This window comes from Somniosus microcephalus, unplaced genomic scaffold, assembly GCF_052327205.1.
Source record: "Somniosus microcephalus isolate GS21.2 unplaced genomic scaffold, FLI_Smic_1.0 unresolved_chr1, whole genome shotgun sequence".
Classification (NCBI taxonomy): Eukaryota; Metazoa; Chordata; class Chondrichthyes; order Squaliformes; family Somniosidae; genus Somniosus; species Somniosus microcephalus.
Genome location: NW_028225179.1, coordinates 128,744,031 through 128,756,431, shown reverse-complemented (window position 1 = coordinate 128,756,431; position 12,401 = coordinate 128,744,031).

Below are 12,401 nucleotides of genomic sequence, written 5' to 3'. Positions count from 1 at the left end.
ATTAATTTTATATTGACGTATTAAGTAATTATGTGTTAATATTTCACAGATATTTCCTTGACCCAGATCAGTGCATGAGTAATTTGCAGACAGTAAATATTACGGCAGGTATAATACACCAACATTTTCTTCTTGGAGCTATCTCACCCCCAAAGTTGCACCACCGATATGAAGTATCTGTTGGTGAACTGTATTGAAAGGGGACGTCGTATTATTTCAAACATGAAATGGTAGAAAATGTTTTGGTAGTTTTTCATACCTGCTGTTGCTAGACTTTTTTTCAGCTTTTTCATATCTGAAAAGGTAAAGCATAATTTCAAAACTTTCAAACATTCCAAACCTATTAAGTATATCTTTCCGTTGTGTCCTTCATGGCGATACATTTTTATGAGAGAGCTAGACAGAGAGGAAGGATATTGACATTGAATGTCAGGAAATGTCAACCTCTCCTTGATATTCAATGTGAATACCATTGTCGAATCCCCCACCATCTGTATCCTGGGAGTCACCATTTTCAGAAACAACTGGATCAGCCACCTAAATCGCGTGGCTACTAGAGCAGATCAGATGCTGGGTATCCTGTGGTGAGTGACTCATTTCCTGACCCCGTAAGGCCTTTCCGCCATCTACAAGCCACAAATTAGGAGTGTTTTGGAATGCCACCATCTGCACCACAAGCCTCACATACTGCTCAATGCACCACAACCCCAACACTCGCCTATCAACAATCTCTACCTTTCAACATGCACACCTCACAATCATAGCTTCACTTCACCCTCACAACCTTACCGCTGCTGCAACACTCACACCTTGCACACACTGCCAGCTATTCAACTTTGGCAGGCGCATCACCCAAACACATTGCACCAAACTCACTTACACATGTCTCTTTCTCTTGCAGGCCAAGCTGGCACATAATCGCCGTAGCTGCAGCAGACAGGTGGACATGCAGGACTTCAGCCACCTGGAGAAACGAGTACTCCAGGTAATTGGGCGGCACGTCATAGAGGCTGTGGCAACTGGCGAGGTTCAATTCCTTGGGGACAACAACGGTATACTAATTCCTAATCTTTCTTCTCACATCACACTTCTAGCTCAGCTCACAATCATTCCTCACTTTCAAGCTTCATATGCTGTGTGCATGCATTTCTGGCTCTCCGCCCTGCCCCCCCCCCCCAGCCTCCCCGCCACCTCCCCTCACCATAACCTGTGCCTTTCTGCTTTCAGATAATCAACAAGCACCCAAGCAAACTATCCCCAGTGTCATTGCAGAGAGCGAGGGGGAGAAGAAGAGGAGGAAGAAGTCACCGTGTCACTGCATCACTCACTCGCAGACACCAGCTCAGAAACTGGCACTACGTGAACTTTAGAGGCTAGTGTAGAAGCGGGAACTGCACAGGATGAGGCACCGGGCTTGAGTGCACTGTAGCAAGGCCAGGTGAGAAGGGTAGCTTGGGGGCAGCTCCCCGGCCAGCGAGTTCGTGCTTGAGTTCTGCTGTGCAGGACTCAGATGAGGATCTCGATGGGGACGCTTTCAGAAGAAAGGTGTTGGGCATGAACAGCGAGCATCTAAGCAATGTCAAGGAGCGTGGAGGAATTCGCCTCCAACATTGCACGGGGCTCTGCGCAGAGCTTGGAGCCCAGGATTTCCAGCCTGGAAAATGATGGTACACTCGCCAAAGAGACTGTGGCAACTGAGACGTGATGATGAGCATGATGGGCAATGTTGCAGCTTCCATTGCAGCACAGGCAGAAGTGAACCAACTTCTTCATGCTGCAGCGGGAGCTCAGACTGCTCTCATGCAGTTTCAGCATGATACCACTCAAGCTCAGACCGCTGTCAAGCAGTTTCAGATTGAGGCCACCCATGCTTAATCTGCTGCCATGCAGTCTCAGCTTGAAACCACCCAAGCTCAGACTGCTCCCATCGTGGCTGGGTTCACTACTGTCGACTGGGGCTTTTAGGGTGTCGCAGCAAGCCAGCAATCTGTGCTCCAAGAGATTTCTAGGAATGCTGATGCGCTGACCCTGCTGTCCTCTCTCCAGATGACAGTATTCCTGTCCCCACTCCGCCATTCTAATCGTCCTTGCCGCTGTCTATCATCGAGCTAGCCCAGACTGCTGCTGCCCCAGCTGGTGCAGTCTACGGCCAGGTCTTCTAGGGCCAGAGCTGCTCAAGGTCGCCCTGTAAGGCCATCTGAAGTCTCCCGCATAGAAACTCAACAGGGGGAGAAATTCCGAGGCGCACTTGATAAGTAAAAGCTTCACGAAAGACAGGCACTAATCGATTGCACGAGGGGAATTAGCTAAAATTTTTCATGTAAATATGTGTGAGTTGATTTGTTACAAATGTATTAATTTTGTTTGGAAACTCTTGTGGTGTCTCTCATTTCAGCTTTGTGCCCAGGAGGACGATGTGATTTCTGTGAGACAGGGATGGTATGATCGGGATGTGGTGAGCAACAGGGATCTTGGGATTCATTCATTCGAATCAGAGTCTGATGAGCCATTCACGAAGAGCCCGTCCAGCAGGGCGATTGGTAGCCTGCCTCCTCCCTCCCTCCCCTTCCTCTTGTTACTCATCGCCCTCCTCTCCCTCGTCCTCCTCCTGAGGTGGTGGTGCAATCCCTGGTGGCAAGGGCTATGCCCTCATGATGGCCAAGTTGTGAAGCCCACAGCAAACCACCACGAAATGGGAAACTTGTTCCAGCATGTACTGGACTGCTCCTCCAGTCCAGGCAGCGGAACCGTTGCTTCAGTCGCCCGATGGTCTGCTCGATGATGTTACTGGTGGAAGCATGGCTCTCATTATAGGAGTGCTAGGCATGCGCAGGGGAGTCATGATTCGATTCCTGATATTTCTATATTGCATGCTAATTTATTGCCCAGTTCCGTGCCAATAGGGGTATTTCTAACTTTTCGCGATAGTTTAACATGGGCGATATCGTCCGCCCTGCCGTTACGCAACCCTCCCAATTTCTCTTTCATTGAAGTCCATTGAAACAGAATCGGGCGAGGTTTGGGTGATCTAATGTCCCTCGTTTTACACTATTGGCAGAAAATATTACCCATAAAAGCATCACTGCGATTCGATTTCCTTTCTTCTTGTTAACTACAATTCCTTATTTTAATTGTCTAATTTTTAGATGAAACTTTAAGGGCATATCCCCAGCTACCAAAGGGCCTCACATTGAGCGTGTCACTTGCCGGAATATCGCAACTGCTGTTTTCCCCAAGCTCAAGTAGACACAATGTTGCCGAACCACATTCCCCATAAGATTTGGTCCCAATGATACAAATCTCTGAATACAATCATAACCATAAGTGCAGCACCAAATTCAATACATAAAGAAATCCACAACTACTTACCTATTGTTCTCAGCGATGCTGCATCCCTCTTCAGCTAATCCGCCCAGCCTCAGTTCCTAAACACTTCAACATTACTCGTCTCTTTATCCGGTAAATCCGTAATATCTATGCTGCGGTTCCGAGTTTGCAGCTGAAAATTAAATTGTATCGCAGACAGCAAAAAAAAGAATAATTGTATTTTTACCGTGGGTGGGTCACGAGATCACAGGCCAGCAAAACGAGACTGTGTGAGGGGTGTTCGGCAGAACTAAAAGCGGTTTATTCATTAAAGAGGAAAGCGGGTCTACTGCTAATGGAAGGAAAGGTCTGCTGGGAGGGGGTTAGCTATCTTAGAGTCTGAAAAATAGACTGCAGCGGTTCGGCGTATTATACTACTGGTCCACTTTCACCTGGAGAGACGTCAGGCCTCTGATTATTGAGAAGAAATTGATCGTGAGTAAGGCTATCAACACACGTCAAGGGGTTATCTTGGATTGATCGAGTAAGGCTGCTTCAACAAATGAAGCATACAAGCTCACGATCTTGAGTGAATGATGAAGACCTTAAAGTAAGTACTGAAATATTGAAATGACGACAGAAAACATGATTTTATTATATATCAGGAATAAGAAGAATATGAATATGGGAATATAAACTGCTGAACAGATGGTATTACAGCATTACACATCTGTAAAGTGAAACACAATGGCTGGGAGATATCACTGACTAGATCACCACGACCAGATGTAAAACACAACTAAAACATGGGTCTTGACAGATGTCAAAGGGTTCACCTTAAAATAGTTAACACTTCCATTAAATTAGGCATGATCGCACGTAATAGAATTGCGTTCAGTGGCGGCAGGCTGATATTGCCAACACCAATTGGTAGGCAATGGATTTCTGAAGGGCTGGGTGCAGGAGCAAATAATGCAATCTTTAATATAATTGTAATAAGTGTTCTTCGGTGTGTTGCTAGACGTGAAAACAATTTAAAATGATTTGAATGCAAATGCAGTTGGAGAATTTTCGTGATGAGTGGCGAGAACATGCTACTGACGAGTCAGTATAATGTCACAGCCAACCATCAATGATAGAGAAGATCAACTTCAGTCCAGTTTCTAAGGCAACACGCTGGCCCAATATTTGTGGTCAGATGCTTCTTGCAGGTGGATGCCTCCGACCTGTAAAAAATCTACGAATCTTCCTGGTGGTCCAGGAGGTACGGAGACTCACGCTCCTGGGCCTCTCCGGGTATCCGCGGGTAGAGGCCCATGTATCCGCAGGCACCACTGGGATCACGTGGGCTGGCCAAAACAATAAAAAAAGTGAAATCCCCATTCTGGGAGTTCCATACCTATGGAATCCCCATAAGTATGTGAATGAGGATCACTTAAAAAAGACACAAACACATGAAATTTAAAAAATTGCATTTTAAAAATTAATTGAAATGCAATTTAATTAAATACTTTAAACAAAAATTTAATTTTTTTTAAAAAGTGTTTTAACAGGGCTAAAAATAAACTTACTTTATTGGACAGAGTTTTTAATGTATAAATAAGTGATACACTATTTTGTTCTATTTTTTAAAAATACTTATGCTGGTAAATGCAAGCCTTACGCTGGCTTTTACCAGGCACAAGAATTTCACAGGCATTCAGTGGGCGGAAGTTGGGCAAATGGCGCAACTCTCTATGTGGAATTCTCTACCACAAAAGACAGTTGAGGCCAATTCATTAAATATATTCAAGAAGGAGTTGGATATATTTCTTAAGGCTAAAGGGATCAAGGGATATGGGGAGAATGCAGGGACAGGGTACTGAATTTGGATGATCAGCCATGATCTCATTGAATGGCGGAGCGGGCTCGAGGGGCCGAATGGCCTACACCTGCTCCTATCTTCTATGTTTCTATGTTTCTCTGCCCATGGAGGCCCTTCTCCCAGGGTTGTGTGTCAGAGAATTCTTGACAGATCGCAAGTTCCAGGTTTTCGCGCATGCGCTTCGCATGCCTAAACCTTGACCCTGCACTGCCCTTATAGGCGCGTGCACACCTCGTATATAAAAGTCGGGGTTGTAAAGTATGGCCCAATAAGAATAAGTGACATGGGACGCCCTGCAGAAAAATAAGAGATTTAGTAATTATTATTATTCTAGTTATCGTGATTCATATCATTGTGATGATGATTATTATTGTTATTATTACTAGTATTATTATTGTTGTATTATTAAGAGTTTTTACAGGTGAATAGGAAAGACATTCCCCCTTGGTTGAGGTGACAGTAATGAAATTAGGAAGAACTTCTTCACACAGAATGTTGTGGAGCATGGAAAGCTTTCCCACAGGGAGCAGCGCAAGCAGAGACCAGCGTATTTTAAAGGAACATTGAATAAATATTTGAAGCAGTGGAAGATGTAGGACTGTGGGGTGTGAGGGAGGCAGTGGCTTTAGTTTCAAAGTGCTGTATTGGGGGCGGGGGGGAGCCATCGAGTGCAAAGTGCAGAAATGAAGAAACCTTGGCAAATCAGCAACTGTGCTGGAGAAAACGTTTTAGTTATATAAATCATCTTAACCTCGACATAAATGGATAGAAATAGATGACGATGTTATATTATTTCTCTACGGACTATCTGACTGCTGTGAAGGATCATTTTCAGTAAAACAGTATCCATCATTTATAGTTTCTCTACAGCCTCATATATAATAATACAACTTAGCACTTCTGCTTGTAAATAAAATACCGAATCCAATATTACATTGTAACTTTAGAACATATTAGATGTGAAATAATTGTAATTAAAGAATAACAAATAAATACAGTTCAAGTTTGTTGTGAATGATAAAAGTAAACAAACTTTAGTTTGCTGTAGTGCTTACCTTTTTCTTTATTGTTCAGAGTTTGTTCGGTTACAATTGCAGAGGAAAAATAATATTCTTTCAGATTGTAAAATCAATAATTATTATGATCTGAATGTTGTGCATTATTTTCTACGTAGCATTCACTGGGGGTAATTTTAAAATTTGGCGTTATTGTAAACAGAGCGATATTGGATCGGCCGCACAGTGGGCCGTTTTTTCTGATCGGAGGCTTCTTGCGTGCGGAGGCCCCCGATCTGGAATAAATCTACGGACATACCTGTGGGCTCCCGAGGTGCGTAAAATTCCGTTCCTGGGCCTCTCCAACTCAAAATGCGCAGGGCCCACGTATCCCAGAGGTGCAAGCGGTTCGCAAGCGTCCCTGGGATCACGTGGGCCATGGGGAGTCAATAGGAGAAGGGAATCTCCCTTCATACGCTTGACAGATAGACCTGTCAAATATATGAATGGAGATCCCCCAAAACACTGTAAAACATTAAATAATTTTTTTTAAATCATATTTTTAAAAATGAGTTGAAATTGCAATAAATTAAATATTTTAAACAAAAATTAAATATTTTGAAAAAAATATTGAAAGTTTTTTACGGGGCTAAAAATAAACTTACCTTTTTTATAGAATTTTTAAATTATAAATGAGTGAAAAAAATTGTTTTTTACTTTTTCAACTCTTATGCTGGTAAAAAGCAAGCCTTACGCCTGCTTTTACCAAGCATAAGATTTCTAAGGCTTTTCTGCGGGCGGAGATTCTCCAGAAAGCGGAACTCCCCCCCCTCCCCCCGCAGAGGCCCTTCTCACGGGCAGGCGTCCGATCTGTCAAGAGCATTCTTGACACATCGGAAATGCTAGTTTTCAGCGCATGCACTTGGCATGCCTGAAACCGGCATTTCCGATGTCCCTAAGTGTGTATACACAGCGTGTACACACCCGTAGGGATCGGAATATACGGCCCAATATTGTGGAAACGAAATCCGAGAGTGGTGTATACATGTGGATGATCTGACATTGCCCGTTTTGCACTCTTGGCAAATGTTAAAATTACCCTGTTGAAAATTTTCTATAATTTTCAGACACAAGGCAACTATATAATTGCTGACAACTTTCATTGGCCTGCGACCAAAACTGTATTCCTAGCGATCTAATTTCCTTTCAAATTGCCATATTTGTTCCAATAACTGATGTTCCATCGTCTCTAACATGTTTTTTCAAAATGTCTCAATTGTGAACTGCCCCGCCCTATTCTTTGCTAATTGCAATGCTGGACATTGAATTGCTTCTTTTGGATTCCCCATCCTCAGTTCTGGGACCCTACCAACTTCCTACAGCGCAGTGGTTCAATCACAACATGTTGACTTACCTTAATGAAGTCAGTGGGATGTGAAAACGTTGAATGCCTCAACCTCTCAGGTATTGGATCTTCGTGTCTGAATAATAGCCACTGATTCTTATCTTTTTGGCATTTATTTAGCCCTTGACATTTCCTCTTTATTGTCTGTCATGACACTAAATGAAATTCTAATATTGTTCAATTGCTACTGATGCCTCGGAGCACTCAGCTCTCGTTGTTGTGTTATGTGAAAATGTTGTTTACCTGTCACAATTTTCTTTCCATAAAAGTTTTTCCAAGGTGAGAATGTTACTTGCGTATCTGCTTAACTTCTCTCACCACCTATATAGCATTCTGGAGGAAAAAGTGTGTGTCCTCTGTTAGGCCAACCATCTAATCTCTAATTTCTGTCCTTTGGTATTTTCTCCTATTTCTGACTACTATGAGATGCTTTACCTTAGGAAATATTGGGGAGGGGGGGTGAAATTAGTCCTTGGCAGTAGGGAACCTGCAGCCGCTTTTATATTGACTTCAAATCACGTGGGGTGTATAACGAGTGGCCAATCCGTTATCATCAGTTTTCCATCCCACTGAAATTGAAAATTACCCCCTATATCTTTCCATAATGACACATCGAGGGATGTGTTTAACTTGCCGAGGTAGAAATTGCTTTAAAGCCCTTTCCAGTGCACAATGGATGCCATGTTTGGATGTGTGCCCGATCCCATGGGTCTAAATCAGCCTCCCTGCCTAATTTAAATCCAATAGGAGGGCTGACAACGCTTTTTGTGCTGTTCATTGGCAGTTCGCCTGATGGGGGAATGGGGGCATCAATATCGCGTGTTGCATACGCCAATTGAAAGAATTCTGCACCTCTTAAGGGAGAGGTGCACTTTGGCTGCAGGAAAACATTACTGAAGTTTGCAGACAATGGCAAGCAGAAGAGAATTTACTAGAACCACCCGCTTGTTTTGATGCTGCATTAGAGATATTGTTGGAGGAGGTCAGCAGGCCTTCTTTCCAGCAAGTGGCAGGAAGATATCCAGGGAAGGTGCTCGGCATGAGTGGGCAGAAGCAGCTATACAGCTGAGCACCACAAACATTAACTCCAGGACATGCCTGCAATGCTGTAAAAATATAATGACCTCATAAGGCTGGCTAAGGTAAGCCTTCTAACTCATATCTCCCCTTTCTCTCTACTTAGCGCTGCACTATCTGTAGTTCCAGCATTCACAACTCTTCTTTCCCATACCTCTCGTATAATCATTGAAACAAAATTCGCTCCACCTCCTCCTGCAGCACCCTGCACCTGTAACTGTCCCACTCTTATTTCACTCATCTCCTCAAACCTCTGCCAGCTTTCACACCAGTAACACTATTTTACTTTGACATGCAGATCTTCGGACACTCTCACTAGATTACTAGTAAAACCATCCCTAGCTTTCGTGCAGGACAAGCTCATACAAAATAAGAGCAAGCAGGCAGCCACAGGAGGAGCGAAACGATTCAGCCATGTGCTGTTTCTACTGGAATAATGCATAATGGACCTCGTGGACAGTGGGCGCATCAGCTGCGTGACGCTGGAGAGGATGGATTATTGGCTATGTAGGGTTCTTCACCATCACTCCCCCATTCCCTTCTCAGTTAAATCTCACCCTCACACACTATGTATGTCAAATTAGTTTCAGAAGCCGTTCTCTGTTTTGGCTTGCTATTGCCACCAAAAATATTTCCTGTGGCTCTGCATTTGCTTCAAAGCTCTTCCTCTCTAACATCTTCCAGCACTAATGAAAGGTTTAACTATGTTTCCCTTTCCATAGATGCTGTCTGACTTACGTGTTTCCAAAATGTTTTTATTTAAGATTTCCAGCCTCCACAGTATTTCGCTTTTGGTTTTTTTATGGAAAGAGGCCTTTTTAATTTTTTTATTGACTTTAAATGGAAAAGATTATTGGGCGTTTTGCATAATACCAATCCGCAACTCCAGTTTTATGCCCCAGCTCTAAATTGAACATCCATTCCATTGTCGTCACACTTACAGTGTTAAAATTAAGCTTTAATTGCAGTTTTATATTTTCATCATTTACTTTCCAGAACACTAGCCTTGGAACATCGGGGTGTAAAATTGGGTGGCTCAAAATGAACGGCAAAAGATGTACAGCCCGTTATGCAGCCCGCCCCATTTTCATGTCCACTGACTTCAATGGAAAGGTGGGTTTATGAAGGGCAGCCGATCAGCTACAGTCCGATTTGTACCCCCACCACAGTTAAACTTTACCTTTTTTATCTCTGCCAGCATTTCCTTGACATTACAATCTTCAGGTGTTAAGAAGCCCAAGCATGTCCTAATTTGGTGTATATTTTAGAGTGATAGCTATTGCCTATGAATGCTTAACAAGGATCTCAATTTAATGTTATGCTGTTTTTACTCCCGTTGTTCTATTTATTTGGGAAATAAACTAATTAATTTAGGAACTTGGTAATCATTTGAAAAGGAAAAAATCCTTATGCTAAAATGCATCACCTAGGAATTACTACCTATGTTGGATGTATTTTTGTCTGAAATTATGGGCGCAGAGCTTGGCCCGCTGTTGGCAGATCCAAAGAATTGTGGCGCTACCGCCTCGCCCAACAAACACTTAATTTTTTCCCCTGCCTTCCACTTTTTACCTTGCTAAACACTGTTAGTAACTTAGATGATAACGCTGTGTCCTTGTCCCAGGTTACTGACTTTCAAACTAGAGCACTAATATTAACTCAGTTAGATAACTCAAATCTACATCAACCATACAATTTTATGCATAATATCCAAAACAGTATGAATCCTTAATAATAAACAAAATGCTGGGGTTACACAGCAGTTTAAATCTAGGTATCAGACTTGGCTCAGTGGTATGACTCTCGTCTCCTGAGTCAAGAAGTTTGTAGTTTCAAGTGCCACTCAAGAGATTTGAGTGCAAATATCTAGGCTCATACTCCAGGCCAGTACTAATGGAGGTGCCGTATTTCAGATGAGATGCTAAACCGCGGGCCCGTCTGCTCTCTCAGGTGGATATAAAAGATCCCATGGCATTATTTAGAAGAAGAGCAGGGGATTTATCCCGGGTGTTCTGTCCAATATTTATTACTAAAGCAGATTATCTGGTCATTGTCAAATTGCTGTTTGTGAGCGCTTTCTGTGCATTTCCTACATCACAACATTGACTACACTTGAAAAGTATTTCACTGGCCCTAAAGCGCTTTGGGACGTCCTGACGTCTTGAGTGGCGCTATATAAATGCAAGGCATTCTTTCCTTAAATAGAGAGAGAAAATATCCATCGTGACATTATAGCCAGTATTTTCTCTTTACAGATGTTGGCCAAGCAGCTGTGCATTTTCAGAAATTTTCTCTTCCTGATTGCACAATTCCAGCATTTGCAGTTTTTCTTCTTTTTTATTTTTGTTTACTTGGTGGTTTTCTTTACCTGCATCACTTAGGCTTTTTTTGCAAGCGTCCAGTTCTGAAAAGTAAAATGTGGTAGTATATATAATTATCTTTCCTGCTCCATTGCTTCTTCTTTCATTTTGCGGTCTGCAGTGAAGGGACAGCACTCACTGCTAACCTCGAAAAAAGCTGCCACAATTATTCAGCTGTCTCTAGAGCGTGAATTTCTTCCATTCCAACGTGCCTTTCAGTTTGGTGCCATTTGTGGCATCTACCAACAGTGCAGGCAGTAGGCAGGCAGACAAGCGAATCAGATTAATGAATTCTCACAGAGAGCAAAGCAGGAAGTAAAAAGCAGTGATTACTATTAACATTTTAATCATAGCACAGAAAGCGAAATAAAGTTTGGGACATACACTTTGGATTAAAGTAGAAGCTGAAATATCATAAACAAACTTTAAAAAGGTACAATTTTAAATTAATTTTTACAATTTTAAACATCAAGCAATTTTCAAATGTTCTGCTAAGTGAATGAAATTCCACACTTGTAAAATTAGTTTTCAGGGCCAGAAGCTTTATTCAGTAGTAATTATGACTTAGTACGCCATTAAAAACTCAGTTATGCCTAATTAAACAAGGCTGAACATTTTCATTGGTTTCCACAGCGAGAATAGTGCGTAAGCAGTTGAAGTGCACGTCAATTCACTAATTGTGTGTTGATTGCACCTGCGAAATCACAACAGCGCATCCTGTGGAGGAACAGGATATCACTGAGAGCAACTTCCGGTTTTTGGCTTAACTGCGCATGTGCGGAGACCAGAAGTTGCTGTCAGTTTTACACAGCAATGAAGGCGAGCGCTGACAGTTTCGTCATCAGAACAACCACAAATTGTGGGCCGATGTGCTACAGACCTCGAAACTAAGAGATTATGCATTCTTGTCTATTTTCTATTACCAAATATAAATGTTTCTAGGAAGATTAAGAGATTAGCGCAAATTGATCCAATAAACGTGTTCCATTGTGAAATCATAATAAGCTCGAATGGGCATTGAATCGATTGGTTTCCCGCTGTTGATCATGAGTACAAGTCGTGGACTGATTAAATAAAAATATAGTGGAGCTTAGTGTGGCAATATTAACGTATATTGTTTTCTGAAATATAAATTTAGTGTAAAAGATTGACGCTGCCCTCCTCAAATAATAATAGTGGGCCATTGTTCTGAGAACTGCAAATCTAACTACATGCGGAAACATACATTTATTAGACATTCTAGGCATTTTAACTTGCGTTTGCATTACTCGGTGCACTTAGAGAGATTAGTAGCTTAGTTTGGTGCAGCTGTCACGTTTAACCCTTAATATTTCAACTGCAATCATTTCGAGTATTAGATAAACGCCGAAACCTGGAGGTTGCTGTCCGAGTTG